General features: G+C 42.8%; 9 non-coding genes across 9 annotated transcripts; all 9 read right to left on the reverse strand.

Annotated features, from left to right (window-relative positions):
• Positions 1-11558: 11558 nt before the first annotated feature.
• On the reverse strand, positions 11559-11677 carry LOC119908175. The gene has a single exon (XR_005445202.1). It is a non-coding gene; the product is annotated as a 5S ribosomal RNA (ribosomal RNA).
• A 445-nt stretch (positions 11678-12122) lies between these two features.
• Positions 12123-12241, reverse strand: LOC119908186. Its single transcript, XR_005445213.1, has one exon. It is a non-coding gene; the product is annotated as a 5S ribosomal RNA (ribosomal RNA).
• Positions 12242-12686: 445 nt separating this feature from the next.
• Positions 12687-12805, reverse strand: LOC119908196. The gene has a single exon (XR_005445223.1). It is a non-coding gene; the product is annotated as a 5S ribosomal RNA (ribosomal RNA).
• A 445-nt stretch (positions 12806-13250) lies between these two features.
• Positions 13251-13369, reverse strand: LOC119908207. The gene has a single exon (XR_005445234.1). It is a non-coding gene; the product is annotated as a 5S ribosomal RNA (ribosomal RNA).
• Positions 13370-13814: 445 nt separating this feature from the next.
• LOC119908216 lies at positions 13815-13933 on the reverse strand. The gene has a single exon (XR_005445242.1). It is a non-coding gene; the product is annotated as a 5S ribosomal RNA (ribosomal RNA).
• A 444-nt stretch (positions 13934-14377) lies between these two features.
• On the reverse strand, positions 14378-14496 carry LOC119908176. The gene has a single exon (XR_005445203.1). It is a non-coding gene; the product is annotated as a 5S ribosomal RNA (ribosomal RNA).
• Positions 14497-14941: 445 nt separating this feature from the next.
• Positions 14942-15060, reverse strand: LOC119908177. Its single transcript, XR_005445204.1, has one exon. It is a non-coding gene; the product is annotated as a 5S ribosomal RNA (ribosomal RNA).
• A 445-nt stretch (positions 15061-15505) lies between these two features.
• LOC119908178 lies at positions 15506-15624 on the reverse strand. Its single transcript, XR_005445205.1, has one exon. It is a non-coding gene; the product is annotated as a 5S ribosomal RNA (ribosomal RNA).
• Positions 15625-16069: 445 nt separating this feature from the next.
• LOC119908179 lies at positions 16070-16188 on the reverse strand. Its single transcript, XR_005445206.1, has one exon. It is a non-coding gene; the product is annotated as a 5S ribosomal RNA (ribosomal RNA).
• Positions 16189-16265: the final 77 nt, after the last annotated feature.

Raw genomic sequence — 16265 nt, forward strand, 5'->3', positions numbered from 1 at the left:
ACATATAACCATACAGCCATACAACAGTTAGGGCATTAATAAAGTTACCATCTAACCATCTATTTAGCATACATATACCAAAAGTTACACGACAGCTAAAATATAGAGACAGACATACATTATTATTATGAGAGGTGTTCACATTTTTGTATGCTCAAAAGCCAGACCTTAAGATGGTGTGAGAATGTATGGTATGAGGTGGAATTTCTAATATCCACAGGCAATTGGTTCCATAGTTTAGAGGCTCTCACAGAAAAGCATAATTGGCCAAAGGAACTGGACCTACGAGGGACTACACATACACATATCCTTTTATTTAACTTAACTTTATTTAAGTTTTACGTGGGTTAAGGCTTTTAGTCATCCGACATGGATTTTAAGATAGATGACCGTAAAAACGCGATCAACGCTACTGATCGCAACAAAGCTCCGGTGACTATGATAGCCGAGATAACTCTGCCCCATGAGGACTGCTCACTCCTTAAGAAAGCGAACAAGAAGATTGCTGACCTTATGGAAGACATCCGACGACTTTCAGAGGAACTCAAAGAGAAAGATTCCCTGCTGACTGGCTTTATGGATGTAGCTTCAGTACAAGCCAAACAGATTGTTTCTCTTAGCGCAACCGCTAACATCCAGGACACCGTGTTTTGGGACCCCTCTAGTCTTCCCAGGCTTTCATCCTGCTCGACTCCGAAGCATCAGTCAACCTGGGCTGAAGTGGTGGTCCGTGGCTGCAAGAGAGGCTCGAGGCGCTATGCAGCCCTGTCTAACGACACTCCGGTCCATCCAGCGGATTCACCTGCGGCTTCGAGTCTCCCTGATACGGATCTCTTTCGGCGCACAGTGCCTGCCGACACTGTTGCATCTCCGCCACCGGCTACATCTCCTGCACTGGGCCGCCGGTCTGCCGCCGGACTTGATCGGCGGCCGTCATCCCGGTCAAAAACCTCCGCTTCCCGACGTAGGATCCTGAAGGAGGCTGTGCTCAGACGCTCCGGAGGCCGTCTCTACCCTGCACCGTCGGGTAGCCCTTCTCTCAGGTCTGTTACTGCTACTCCAACACAACACTCGGCAGCTCACACACTCCATCCTCAGTCCGCACGCAGTGTTGAAGCAGATTCTGCTCAGTCCTGCTCTGGATCCCAACAACCAGCATCTCCTCGTCCTCTTTTCTCCCCAACCACACTAATAATTGGTGACTCCATAACCAGAAACCTCCGTTTCTTTAACGCTACCTCTCACTGCTTCCCCGGTGCCACCACAGCTGACATTTTAAAAAAACTCCAGGACCTGATGCCATTGCTCCCGTCCTCCATCACAAGAGTGATAGTCCATGTCGGAACAAATGACACAGCTCTTCGGCAGTCTGAGCTGACAAAATTAGATTTTAACCGTCTTCTTAACTTTTTAAAGCAGTGTGGAAAGTCCGTTTTTATCTCTGGTCCCATTCCCACAGTCGGTCGCGGTGCTGGCCGCTTCAGTAGACTCCTTGGCCTCCACGACTGGCTCCAGTCCGCCTGCAGGGCTCACCGTGTGTGTTATGTGGATAATTTTAATATTTTCTGGCAAAGAATGTCTCTTTTTAAGACAGATGGACTTCACCCAAACAAACGGGGCTCAGAAATGTTAGCTGCGCACATACAGCATGTGGTGCGGTCCACACATGACTTATGTGAATGACTCATCATTCATGCAGCACACCTGGACACACCACCGCTCACTGAACAGATCTCTGCCTCACTGCCACAAACAACTGTCTCCACCTGCTGGCATGTAAAGCCGTCTGCTCCCAGCGCTGTTCCACAGACTTCTATTCCTGTCATCATCACGCATAGACCAGTAAACCGAAATGTGCACATCCCACACAGAAATAATAGTAATCTCTTAAGGATTAGGACAACTGCACCAACTCCAGCACCCAGAACAAACTCATTTAAAATGGCTCTCTTCAATGTGAGATCACTTTCAAGTAAGACTTTTATCTTAAATGATTTTATCTTGTCTGCAAATCTAGATTTTATGTTTTTAACTGAATCCTGGTTGCAAATGAATGACTATAGCCAGCTAGCTGAACTGTGTCCGCCTCAATATGATTGCTTTAGTCAACCGAGGGTCAGTGGTCGTGGTGGTGGGCTAGTGAGCGTGTATAGGAAAAATTTTAAATGTCATCAAGTACGCTGTGATGAATTTAGCTCCTTTGAAGTTCTCACTCTTAAAGTTGGAGGGCTGCATCATATTTGTTATAATTTATCGCCCCCCAAAACCGCCTGGAGGATTTTTATCAGAACTTCCTGAATTTTTATCTACTCTGGTTTTAAATTATGACAGAATTGTTCTTTGTGGCGATTTTAATATTCATGTTGATGACCCCAACAATGTTAATGCAACTGACTTTTTAAATATGGCCACTTCTTTTAACTTCAAACAACATGTCAAAGGGCAAACACATAACCGTGGTCATACACTGGACTTGGTTTTTACCCTGGGTGTCAGCATTTCCTCTGTGGAATTAGTGGACATGACCATATCTGACCACAGATGTATTGTTTTTAGCTGCGATTGCCTGTTACTCATGCCGCCTCACCAAGCTCCGTGTGTTCTCGCTTCTTTAATGAACAAAGTGTTTCAAAGTTTTGCGCAGTCTTTCAGAGCCAAAGCCAACACCTGTCTGATTCCAACACCAACAATCTGGTCGATCACTTCAATCATATCTGCTTGTCGTCACTAAATATTACTGCTCCTCTAAAGGTTAGGCCTACGTCTAAAGCTAGTAAGCAACCCTGGATAAATGACAGCATTCGCAGCCTAAAAAGGGAATGCAGGAAAGCAGAGCGCAGATGGAAAAAATCCAATCTCCAAGTCCATTACCTCAGTCTGAAGGATTTATTAATTAACTACAATAACATGGTTAAGGATGCGAGAACACACTATTTTTCTGAACTCATTACTACACATAAACACAATCCCAGGTTTCTGTTTAAGACTGTGGATCAGCTGGTAAACCCAACCCCTCCTTGTGCCTCAGCTGGAAGTAATGATGACTGTGAATTGTTTTTATCTTATTTTACCAATAAGGTGGTGTCAATCAGAGCCTCTATTACCCCCGTGGCCTCTTACTCAGAGGTTCCTCACCAGCAACAACAGAGTTTTAACCAGTTTTATCCCATCGACTTGTCTGAGCTTTTAAAAACAATATCACAAATGAGAGTGTCCTCCAGCCCACTTGATGTAATACCTACAAAGTTTTTACTAAAAGTAATAGATTCTGTTGGGCCCCATTTGATCTCTGTTTTCAACAGCTCCCTATCTACTGGTTGTGTCCCTGATTATTTTAAAACGGCTTGCGTGAACCCACTTTTAAAGAAACCTGGTTTAGATCCCTCCTTCCCACAAAATTTTAGACCAATTTCAAAACTGCCTTTTATTGCAAAGATTCTAGAAAGAATTGTGTCCAAACAGCTGCTCACTGTGCTGGAAAATAACAAAATATTTGAAAAGTTTCAGTCTGGTTTTAGGAAGTACCACAGCACTGAGACTGCCCTGCTTAAAGTCACCAATGACCTTTTAATGTCTGCTGATGAAGGCATGTGCTCAGTCCTTGTACTCCTGGACCTTAGCGCTGCTTTTGACACCATTGATCACAACATCATGTTAGACAGACTGAGGCACTGGGTGGGGATCTCTGGTACTGCTCTAGAATGGTTTTCATCCTACCTGTCAAATAGGAAGTTTTGCGTGTCTGTAAACAACTATGTCTCTTCATTCTGTCCAGTTAAATATGGTGTGCCTCAGGGGTCGGTCTTAGGACCCATTTTGTTTTCCTTGTATCTGCTTCCCCTTGGACATATTATCCATAAACATGGCATTTCTTTTCATATTTATGCTGATGACACACAAATATACTTGCCCGTCAGATCCACAGACCCTGGAATGCTGAGTTCACTTAACAACTGCCTTTGTGAAGTTAAAAAATGGATGTCAAATAATTTCCTCCAGCTGAACTCAGACAAAACAGAAATCCTGGTCATCGGGTCCCAGCAGATGGCAAATCAAATACTGCCATCTGCTGGTTCCCTAGTAAATCACATTAAGCCTGTGGCAAAGAACCTTGGCGTTTGGTTTGATAGTAATTTAAATTTCGAGCAGCACACCACAAAGCTTGTTCAATCATGTTTTTATCAACTTAGAAATATAGCTAAAATTCGATCTATGTTAACTTTTAAGGACACCGAGACCATTTTACACGCCTTCATCTCATCACGCCTGGATTATTGCAACAGCCTTTTCACCTGTTTAACCCAAAAATCTATTGATCGACTCCAGACTGTCCAGAACTCAGCTGCCAGGCTTTTAACCAGAACAAAGAAATATGACCACATTACTCCTATTTTAGCTTCATTACACTGGCTCCCAGTATGTTTTAGAATTGACTTTAAAATTCTATTGATCACTTTTAAAGCTCTTCATGGCCTCTCGCCTTGTTATATTTCTGACCTTTTAGTCCCATACGCACCAGCACATACCTTGAGATCCTCGGGCAGAGGTCTGTTGTCTGTTCCAGAGTCTCGACTGAAAACTAAAGGGGACAGAGCGTTTGCTGTCAGGGCCCCGAGGCTCTGGAACAGCCTGCCCGAGGAAATCAGGTCGGCTGAGTCAGTGAACTCTTTTAAGTCCCTTCTTAAAACATACTTTTATAGGAGAGCTTTTCCCGATCTTATTTGACTCTATTTTATCCCTTTTATTTTATTGTATTTTACTAATTTTATATTAAATTTTCATGCTCTTATCTTTTTTTGTATTATTCTTTACACTTGTTAAAGCACTTTGTAACTTGTTTTTGAAAAGTGCTCTACAAATAAGGATTATTATTATTATATTACACAGTCCCCTCTTAAGGCAGACCTTGTGGTTCTGCTGCTAGATGACTTCTGCTGTATAAAAGTACAGAGTGGTGGGGGAGCCTTCCCATTAATGATTTTAAAGATTAGGCATGCATCACTGTGTTTTAAAATATTTTCCCAATTGAGTAGGTTATAAGTATTAAGAATGTTACAGTGGTGGTAAAGTTGGGGTTTTTTGTCCAATACTTTAAGTGCTTGTTTGTAAAGTGATAAAATAGGCCTTAGTGTTGTACTGCATACCTGGGTCCAGCTTGTCATACAATATGTTAGCAATATGTTAGCAAAGTATAATGCAGTATAGGACAATATCACTAGTATGTCTAATAATTACAGTTTATAGTGATCAGTATGGATAGTGCTACCTGAAGTGTGAAACCTTACCTCCGTTATATTCACAGGTTTGAGGACTGTGAGTTGGACACAAGATGGCCACCACGGCCTGTCCCCGTCTCCCTTCAATTCTTAAACATCAGCTAAATATAGTGTCATCCACCTGGAAGTTTTATATTGCTGATGGTAAAAAAGTGATTTTCTTCCATCCTTCTGGATATTTTGACATTTTGATGCTATTTACAGAAGCCCAACAGTTCCCGCCAAGAGCAGCACTAGGAGACAGAGGCAAGGAAAAACTTCCTTTAAGAGGCAGAAACCTCGAGAAGAACCATGGCTCAGGGTGGGCGGCCATCTGCCTCGACTGGTTGGGGTGAAGGAGAGAGGGGGGGGGGGGGAGAGGGCAAGAGAGGAACAGAAAAAGAGAGGGATGGAAGGAGAGAGAGGGGAGGGAGGCAGCCTACACAATATCCACACAGAGGTACAGACAGTAAAGGTGATGTTGCTATAGACTAAATGAAAAATGGTACAGATATTTATAGTAGTGTTAATGATAACAATCGTAATGTTAATGATTATAATAATAATAACAATAGGACTAGTAACAATAGTCGTTGCAGCAGAGGGTGTCGAGCAGGAACACGGGGGCAGCAGGTGACCCGCAACCACAGATCCAGACTCCACAGCTCCAAATAACTAACTTTGGCGTGCATGGAGGACTCATCGGTAACATGTACAAACTGAAATCGATCTGATAAATAGGACTTAAACCAGCTTAGAGCGGTTCCTTTAATGCCAATGAAATGTTCCAGTCTCTGCAATAGGATCTGATGGTCAATGGTATCAAATGCAGCACTAAGATCTAATAAAACCAGTACAGAGACAAGTCCTTTGTCTGATGCAATAAGGAGGTCGTTAGTAATTTTCACCAGTGCTGTCTCTGTGCTATGATGAGCTCTAAATCCTGACTGAAAATCCTCAAATAAACTATTGCTCTGTAGAAAGTCACACAGCTGTTTAGCAACTGCTTTCTGCAGAACCTTAGAGAGAAATGGAAGGTTAGATATAGGTCTATAGTTGGCTAAAACATCCGGATCAAGTTTGGGCTTTTTCAGAAGAGGTTTAATTACAGCTACTTTAAAGTACTGTGGTACATAGCCTGTTGATAAAGATAGATTGATCATATCTAGTATAGAAGTGCTGACTAAGGGTAAAACATCTTTAAGCAGCCTAGTCGGGATGGGGTCTAAGAGGCAGGTTGATGGTTTAGATGAAGAAATTATTGAAGTTAGTTGGTAAAGATTGAGGGAAGCAAAACAGTCTAAACATGTATCTGGTTCTACAGCTGTTTCTAAGGTTCCTGAGTTAAGAGATAAGTCGGTGCCAGTTGAGGGCAGGTCTTGGTGAATTTTGTTTCTAATAGTTAGAATTTTATTATTAAAGAAGCTCATGAAGTCGTAACTACTGAGAGCTATGGGAATACTTGGCTCAATAGAGCTGTGACTCTCTGTCAGCCTGGCTACAGTGCTGAAAAGAAACCTGGGGTTGTTCCTATTTTCCTCTATTAATGACGAGTAGTACGCTGCTCTGGCATTACGGAGGGCCTTCCTATAAGTTTTAAGACTATCTTGCCAAATTAAACGAGAATTTTCCACTTTGGTGGAACGCCAATTCCTCTCAAGTTTCCGTGATATTTGCTTTAATTTGCGAGTTTCAGTATTATACCATGGAGCTAACCGTCTTTGTTTTAGTATTTTCTTTTTTAGAGGGGCTACAGAGTCGAGTGTCATTCGCAGCGAGCCTGCAGCACTATCAACAAGATGATCGATTTGGGAGGGACTGAAATTAGCATAGGAGTCCTCCGTTACTTTGTGACTAGATAATGAATTTAGAGCTGATGGAATCACATCCTTAAATTTAGCTACAGCACTATCAGACAGACATCTTGTATAGAAATTTTTGCCCAATGGCGAGTAGTTCAGCAATACAAACTCAAAAGTTATCAAACAGTGGTCGGACAAAGAGGGATTCTGTGGGAACACCACTAATTGTTCAATTTCAATACCATATACCAAAACAAGGTCGAGGGTGTGGTTAAAACAGTGAGTCGGTTCATAAACACTCTGAGAGAAGCCAATGGAATCTAACAGAGAGATAAACGCAGTACTGAAGCTGTCATTCTCAACGTCCACATGAATATTAAAATCTCCTACAATAATAACTTTGTCCGTTTTAAGGACTAAAGTTGACAAAAACTCTGCAAATTCAGATAAGAATTCAGAGTACGGGCCAGGTGCTCGGTACACTATAACAAAAAGAATTGGTTGCAGTGATTTCCAACTTGGGTGTGAAAGACTAAGAACAAGACTTTCAAATGAGTTATAGTTTAGTTTAGGTTTAGAGCTGATTAGTAGGCTAGAGTCAAAGATAGCTGCAACTCCACCTCCTCGGCCTGTGCCTCGAGGAATGTGAGTATTAATATGACTGGGAGGGGTGGATTCATTTAGGCTAACATATTCTCCATCACCCAGCCAGGTTTCAGTAAGACCAAATAAATCAATATCATAATCTGATATTAGTTCATTTACTAGTACACCTTTAGAAGAGAGAGATCTGATGTTTAAGAGTCCACATTTAACTCTCCTATTCGTTTGCACTATTGCTCTTGTGGTTTTAATTTTTATGAGGTTTTTATGCACAGCTCCTCTTCTGTTTACCTTTTTAAATAATTTCGATGGTCGGGGGGCAGACACCGTCACTATAGGATTTTCACTAAGTAACTCCTGAAATGGAGGAGCAGAGAAGTGTGTTAAACTGCGACTCTGCGTAGGGTTTTGGGTGGGTAACTGCTGAAAAAGAAGGGCAGAGAAGTGTGTTAAACTGCGACTCTGCCTCCTGGTCTCAACTCTGGGTTGTCATGGATTTGGTCCACTAATAAACTTGGCCAGATTTCTAGAAATGAGAGCTGCTCCTTCCCAAGTGGGATGGATGCCGTCTCTCCGGATCAGACCAGGTCTTCCCCAGAAAGTCTGCCAATGATCAACAAAGCCCACATCGTTTGCTGGACACCACCTCGACAACCAGCGGCGGAATGACAACATGCGGCTATACATGTCATCACTAGGGTCCAGAGAAAACTACTAATTCACTTCCTTACTTCCTCCTTTCCTCTTACATATTTATTTCTTCTTCTTACTTCCTCCTTTCCTTTCTCACTTCCTATTTTACCTCCTCACTTCCTCCTTCTCTTTCTTACTTCCTCCTTTCCTTCCTCGCTTCCTAGTTTTCTTCCTCACTTCCTCCTTCTACTCCTTACCTCCTTGTTGGGTCGGAAATAAGGACTGGCCGGGCCAGTGGAAGGCCAGGTCCCTACCCTAACGAACGTATTAAACTCAATAAAATTTGTCATTGGTGAATTTATTATCCTCTGCTGCCATCTAGTGGCCGTTTTATGTACTGTTTTTTACCAATTTAACCCTTTCAGTAATGTCACAATTGCTGTTATTTAGCATATTTATTGTTACAATTTATCCTTCTTTATATTTTTAACATTACCGGACTAGAAATTCACCAATATGTTTCAACTTCAGTCTCACTGTATTTTTTTTAAAAGTTATACAGGCATAATTTGACACCATTAAAACTTAAACACTTACAATTGTATTTTTTAAAAGAATTAATAAGGAATAACATGCTTGATAAATGCATAACATGATTCAATAAGGAATAACATGATTCACCAATTCCAACCATGAGGGTGCTGTGTCTGATACAAAGTTTTTAGTTTCTGCAGTGCAAAGCTTGGTTTCTTGCAGTACCTGGCCGTACCTTGCAGTACCAGGCGCCATTAATCACAATGTGTCATGATCTCATTCTTGGCCTCAGTTTGCCATGATCTCAGGCCTGGTGTACGTGACTTACAGCAGGTGCCTTACTACCATTGTTTATGTTACGGTTGGCTAGGTTTTGCCTGCGCTGCCTGAGCAGCTGCTCTGCTTATGTTGGCACATTAAAAAGGCACAGGTTCTTGAATAACACAGAATATGAGAATAAAATACGAGTTGGTAAACACTTATTAAACATTTAGTAGTCAAACTTACATTGAAAGAACAGCTGTGGTCAACACCTTTACCCAGCGAGACCACAGTCATTCTCCCAATGGCTACACTACAAACACTTCTGAGTAATACAACACTAGTACAGCATGGTGAGTTTTAGTTAAACTATAGCAAACCAACAAAGTGAGCAAACATGTCAATTTATGTCAACTTAAGAAACAACACAAGGAATTTTTCAACATCCTCCTTTCTCTCCTCACTTCCTATTTTACCTCCTCCTTTCATTCCTCACATCTTTCTTTACTTCCTCACTACCTCTTTTCTTCTTTTACTTATTAATTTCTTCCTTTACTTCCTTCTTTCCTTCCTCACTTCCTATTTTACTTCCTCCTTTCATTCCTCACTCCTTTCATTACTTCCTGACTAACTATTTTACTTCCTCACTTCCTCCTTTCTTCTTTTACTTATTAATTTCTTCCTTTTCTTACTTCCGCCTTTCCTTCCTCACTTCCTATTATTAGGAAAGGAGGAAGTAAGGAGGATGTAAGGAAGGAAAGCAGGAAGTGAGGAAGTAAAATAGGCAGTGAGGAAGGAAAGGACATAATAATATTCGTAATATGTAGTAATGCTGTAATAACGCTGTAATAACGCTGTAATAACTATTAACAGTGTAATAACACTGTAATAACGCTGTAATAATAATAACGCTGTAATAACGCTGTAATAATGCTGTAAAAACGCTGAAATAATGCTGTGATAACACTGTAATAACGCTGTATTAACACTGTAACAACGCTGTATTAACACTGTAACAATGCTGTAATAATGCTGTAATAACAATAACGCTGTAATAACAATAACGCTGTAATAACGCTGTAATAATGCTGTAATAATGCTGTAATAACAATAACGCTGTAATAACAAAACGCTGTAATAACGCTGTAATAACAATAACGCTGTAATAACGCTGTAATAATGCTGTAATAATGCTGTAATAACAATAACGCTGTAATAACAATAACGCTATAATAACTAATGACGCTGTAATAACGCTTTATAACTAAAAACACTGTAATAACGCTGTAATAATGCTATAATAACTAAAAACGCTGTAATAACGCTGTAATAACGCTATAATAACTAAAAACGCTGTAATAACGCTGTAATAACGCTGTAATAATGCTGTAATAACAATAACGCTGTAATAACAATAACGCTATAATAACTAATGACGCTGTAATAACGCTTTATAACTAAAAACACTGTAATAACGCTGTAATAACGCTATAATAACTAAAAACGCTGTAATAACGCTGTAATAACGCTATAATAACTAAAAACGCTGTAATAACGCTGTAATAACGCTGTAATAACAATAACGCTGTAATAACAATAACGCTATAATAACTAATGACACTGTAATAACGCTTTATAACTAAAAACACTGTAATAACGCTGTAATAACGCTATAATAACTAAAAACGCTGTAATAACGCTGTATTAACACTGTAACAACGCTGTAATAACTAATAACGCTGTAATAACGCTGTAATAATGCTGTAAAAACTCTATAATAACTAATGACGCTGTAATAACGCTTTATCACTAAAAACACTGTAATAACGCTGTAATAACGCTATAATAACTAAAAACACTGTAATAACGCTGTATTAACACTGTAATAACAATAACGCTGTAATAACACTGTAATAACTAATAACGCTGTAATAACACTGTAATAACTAATAACGCTGTAATAACACTGCAATAATGCTGTAATAACACTATAAAAACTAATAACACTGTAATAACACTGTAATAATGATATAATAATGCTGTAATAACAATAACGCTGTAATAACGGGGGTAGCGAGGTAGAGAGGTAGCAACAGTAGATATCGAGGAAACACAACCAATGCTGCAACATGTCCTCATACCTACACGACAAAAGAGGTCCCTTGTCAGTTGTCCCAAAACCACATAAGTTGAAGGGACAGGCGTACCGGACCCTTAACAATGTGACATAAATCACACGAAGTGAGTCACCTGACTTGAGTCACATGAGGTTAAACGCGTGGGTAACGTTGTGAAGCAGTCATCCTTTGGTTGGGTTCAGGCAACAAAACTACTTGGTTAGGTTTAGGAAAAGGGTTGGGCTAAAACTAAGTAAGTAAATGAGTGCAAATTAGACATTTCAAAGTCCAGAGACGAGCTGCTCTCTTTTTTCCAACACTGTCTACCCACTGAAGCAGCGGCAAAGTGAAAAAGCTTACAGCACCTGGTATTCCCAGGCGGTCTCCCATCCAAGTACTAACCAGGCCCGACCCTGCTTAGCTTCCGAGATCGGACGAGATCGGGCGTGTTCAGGGTGGTATGGCCGTAAGCCACAGGGGCCCCCACGAGCATCCCTTTTAAAGATGCCGTAACCTCAGCTTTGTCTAAAGAGGTAGCAACAGTAGATATCGAGGAAACACAACCAATGCTGCAACATGTCCTCATACCTACACGACAAAAGAGGTCCCTTGTCAGTTGTCCCAAAACCACATAAGTTGAAGGGACAGGCGTACCGGACCCTTAACAATGTGACATAAATCACACGAAGTGAGTCACCTGACTTGAGTCACATGAGGTTAAACGCGTGGGTAACGTTGTGAAGCAGTCATCCTTTGGTTGGGTTCAGGCAACAAAACTACTTGGTTAGGTTTAGGAAAAGGGTTGGGCTAAAACTAAGTAAGTAAATGAGTGCAAATTAGACATTTCAAAGTCCAGAGACGAGCTGCTCTCTTTTTTCCAACACTGTCTACCCACTGAAGCAGCGGCAAAGTGAAAAAGCTTACAGCACCTGGTATTCCCAGGCGGTCTCCCATCCAAGTACTAACCAGGCCCGACCCTGCTTAGCTTCCGAGATCGGACGAGATCGGGCGTGTTCAGGGTGGTATGGCCGTAAGCCACAGGGGCCCCCACGAGCATCCCTTTTAAAGATGCCGTAACCTCAGCTTTGTCTAAAGAGGTAGCAACAGTAGATATCGAGGAAACACAACCAATGCTGCAACATGTCCTCATACCTACACGACAAAAGAGGTCCCTTGTCAGTTGTCCCAAAACCACATAAGTTGAAGGGACAGGCGTACCGGACCCTTAACAATGTGACATAAATCACACGAAGTGAGTCACCTGACTTGAGTCACATGAGGTTAAACGCGTGGGTAACGTTGTGAAGCAGTCATCCTTTGGTTGGGTTCAGGCAACAAAACTACTTGGTTAGGTTTAGGAAAAGGGTTGGGCTAAAACTAAGTAAGTAAATGAGTGCAAATTAGACATTTCAAAGTCCAGAGACGAGCTGCTCTCTTTTTTCCAACACTGTCTACCCACTGAAGCAGCGGCAAAGTGAAAAAGCTTACAGCACCTGGTATTCCCAGGCGGTCTCCCATCCAAGTACTAACCAGGCCCGACCCTGCTTAGCTTCCGAGATCGGACGAGATCGGGCGTGTTCAGGGTGGTATGGCCGTAAGCCACAGGGGCCCCCACGAGCATCCCTTTTAAAGATGCCGTAACCTCAGCTTTGTCTAAAGAGGTAGCAACAGTAGATATCGAGGAAACACAACCAATGCTGCAACATGTCCTCATACCTACACGACAAAAGAGGTCCCTTGTCAGTTGTCCCAAAACCACATAAGTTGAAGGGACAGGCGTACCGGACCCTTAACAATGTGACATAAATCACACGAAGTGAGTCACCTGACTTGAGTCACATGAGGTTAAACGCGTGGGTAACGTTGTGAAGCAGTCATCCTTTGGTTGGGTTCAGGCAACAAAACTACTTGGTTAGGTTTAGGAAAAGGGTTGGGCTAAAACTAAGTAAGTAAATGAGTGCAAATTAGACATTTCAAAGTCCAGAGACGAGCTGCTCTCTTTTTTCCAACACTGTCTACCCACTGAAGCAGCGGCAAAGTGAAAAAGCTTACAGCACCTGGTATTCCCAGGCGGTCTCCCATCCAAGTACTAACCAGGCCCGACCCTGCTTAGCTTCCGAGATCGGACGAGATCGGGCGTGTTCAGGGTGGTATGGCCGTAAGCCACAGGGGCCCCCACGAGCATCCCTTTTAAAGATGCCGTAACCTCAGCTTTGTCTAAAGAGGTAGCAACAGTAGATATCGAGGAAACACAACCAATGCTGCAACATGTCCTCATACCTACACGACAAAAGAGGTCCCTTGTCAGTTGTCCCAAAACCACATAAGTTGAAGGGACAGGCGTACCGGACCCTTAACAATGTGACATAAATCACACGAAGTGAGTCACCTGACTTGAGTCACATGAGGTTAAACGCGTGGGTAACGTTGTGAAGCAGTCATCCTTTGGTTGGGTTCAGGCAACAAAACTACTTGGTTAGGTTTAGGAAAAGGGTTGGGCTAAAACTAAGTAAGTAAATGAGTGCAAATTAGACATTTCAAAGTCCAGAGACGAGCTGCTCTCTTTTTTCCAACACTGTCTACCCACTGAAGCAGCGGCAAAGTGAAAAAGCTTACAGCACCTGGTATTCCCAGGCGGTCTCCCATCCAAGTACTAACCAGGCCCGACCCTGCTTAGCTTCCGAGATCGGACGAGATCGGGCGTGTTCAGGGTGGTATGGCCGTAAGCCACAGGGGCCCCCACGAGCATCCCTTTTAAAGATGCCGTAACCTCAGCTTTGTCTAAAGAGGTAGCAACAGTAGATATCGAGGAAACACAACCAATGCTGCAACATGTCCTCATACCTACACGACAAAAGAGGTCCCTTGTCAGTTGTCCCAAAACCACATAAGTTGAAGGGACAGGCGTACCGGACCCTTAACAATGTGACATAAATCACACGAAGTGAGTCACCTGACTTGAGTCACATGAGGTTAAACGCGTGGGTAACGTTGTGAAGCAGTCATCCTTTGGTTGGGTTCAGGCAACAAAACTACTTGGTTAGGTTTAGGAAAAGGGTTGGGCTAAAACTAAGTAAGTAAATGAGTGCAAATTAGACATTTCAAAGTCCAGAGACGAGCTGCTCTCTTTTTCCAACACTGTCTACCCACTGAAGCAGCGGCAAAGTGAAAAAGCTTACAGCACCTGGTATTCCCAGGCGGTCTCCCATCCAAGTACTAACCAGGCCCGACCCTGCTTAGCTTCCGAGATCGGACGAGATCGGGCGTGTTCAGGGTGGTATGGCCGTAAGCCACAGGGGCCCCCACGAGCATCCCTTTTAAAGATGCCGTAACCTCAGCTTTGTCTAAAGAGGTAGCAACAGTAGATATCGAGGAAACACAACCAATGCTGCAACATGTCCTCATACCTACACGACAAAAGAGGTCCCTTGTCAGTTGTCCCAAAACCACATAAGTTGAAGGGACAGGCGTACCGGACCCTTAACAATGTGACATAAATCACACGAAGTGAGTCACCTGACTTGAGTCACATGAGGTTAAACGCGTGGGTAACGTTGTGAAGCAGTCATCCTTTGGTTGGGTTCAGGCAACAAAACTACTTGGTTAGGTTTAGGAAAAGGGTTGGGCTAAAACTAAGTAAGTAAATGAGTGCAAATTAGACATTTCAAAGTCCAGAGACGAGCTGCTCTCTTTTTTCCAACACTGTCTACCCACTGAAGCAGCGGCAAAGTGAAAAAGCTTACAGCACCTGGTATTCCCAGGCGGTCTCCCATCCAAGTACTAACCAGGCCCGACCCTGCTTAGCTTCCGAGATCGGACGAGATCGGGCGTGTTCAGGGTGGTATGGCCGTAAGCCACAGGGGCCCCCACGAGCATCCCTTTTAAAGATGCCGTAACCTCAGCTTTGTCTAAAGAGGTAGCAACAGTAGATATCGAGGAAACACAACCAATGCTGCAACATGTCCTCATACCTACACGACAAAAGAGGTCCCTTGTCAGTTGTCCCAAAACCACATAAGTTGAAGGGACAGGCGTACCGGACCCTTAACAATGTGACATAAATCACACGAAGTGAGTCACCTGACTTGAGTCACATGAGGTTAAACGCGTGGGTAACGTTGTGAAGCAGTCATCCTTTGGTTGGGTTCAGGCAACAAAACTACTTGGTTAGGTTTAGGAAAAGGGTTGGGCTAAAACTAAGTAAGTAAATGAGTGCAAATTAGACATTTCAAAGTCCAGAGACGAGCTGCTCTCTTTTTTCCAACACTGTCTACCCACTGAAGCAGCGGCAAAGTGAAAAAGCTTACAGCACCTGGTATTCCCAGGCGGTCTCCCATCCAAGTACTAACCAGGCCCGACCCTGCTTAGCTTCCGAGATCGGACGAGATCGGGCGTGTTCAGGGTGGTATGGCCGTAAGCCACAGGGGCCCCCACGAGCATCCCTTTTAAAGATGCCGTAACCTCAGCTTTGTCTAAAGAGGTAGCAACAGTAGATATCGAGGAAACACAACCAATGCTGCAACATGTCCTCATACCTACACGACAAAAGAGGTCCCTTGTCAGTTGTCCCAAAACCACATAAGTTGAAGGGACAGGCGTACCGGACCCTTAACAATGTGACATAAATCACACGAAGTGAGTCACCTGACTTGAGTCACATGAGGTTAAACGCGTGGGTAACGTTGTGAAGCAGTCATCCTTTGGTTGGGTTCAGGCAACAAAACTACTTGGTTAGGTTTAGGAAAAGGGTTGGGCTAAAACTAAGTAAGTAAATGAGTGCAAATTAGACATTTCAAAGTCCAGAGACGAGCTGCTCTCTTTTTTCCAACACTGTCTACCCACTGAAGCAGCGGCAAAGTGAAAAAGCTTACAGCACCTGGTATTCCCAGGCGGTCTCCCATCCAAGTACTAACCAGGCCCGACCCTGCTTAGCTTCCGAGATCGGACGAGATCGGGCGTGTTCAGGGTGGTATGGCCGTAAGCCACAGGGGCCCCCACGAGCATCCCTTTTAAAGATGCCGTAACCTCAGCTTTGTCTAAAGAGGTAGCAACAGTAGATA

This window comes from Micropterus salmoides, unplaced genomic scaffold (assembly GCF_014851395.1).
Source record: "Micropterus salmoides isolate LMB-PRFRI ecotype aquatic unplaced genomic scaffold, ASM1485139v1 Ms_hic_scaffold_17, whole genome shotgun sequence".
Classification (NCBI taxonomy): domain Eukaryota; kingdom Metazoa; phylum Chordata; class Actinopteri; order Centrarchiformes; family Centrarchidae; genus Micropterus; species Micropterus salmoides.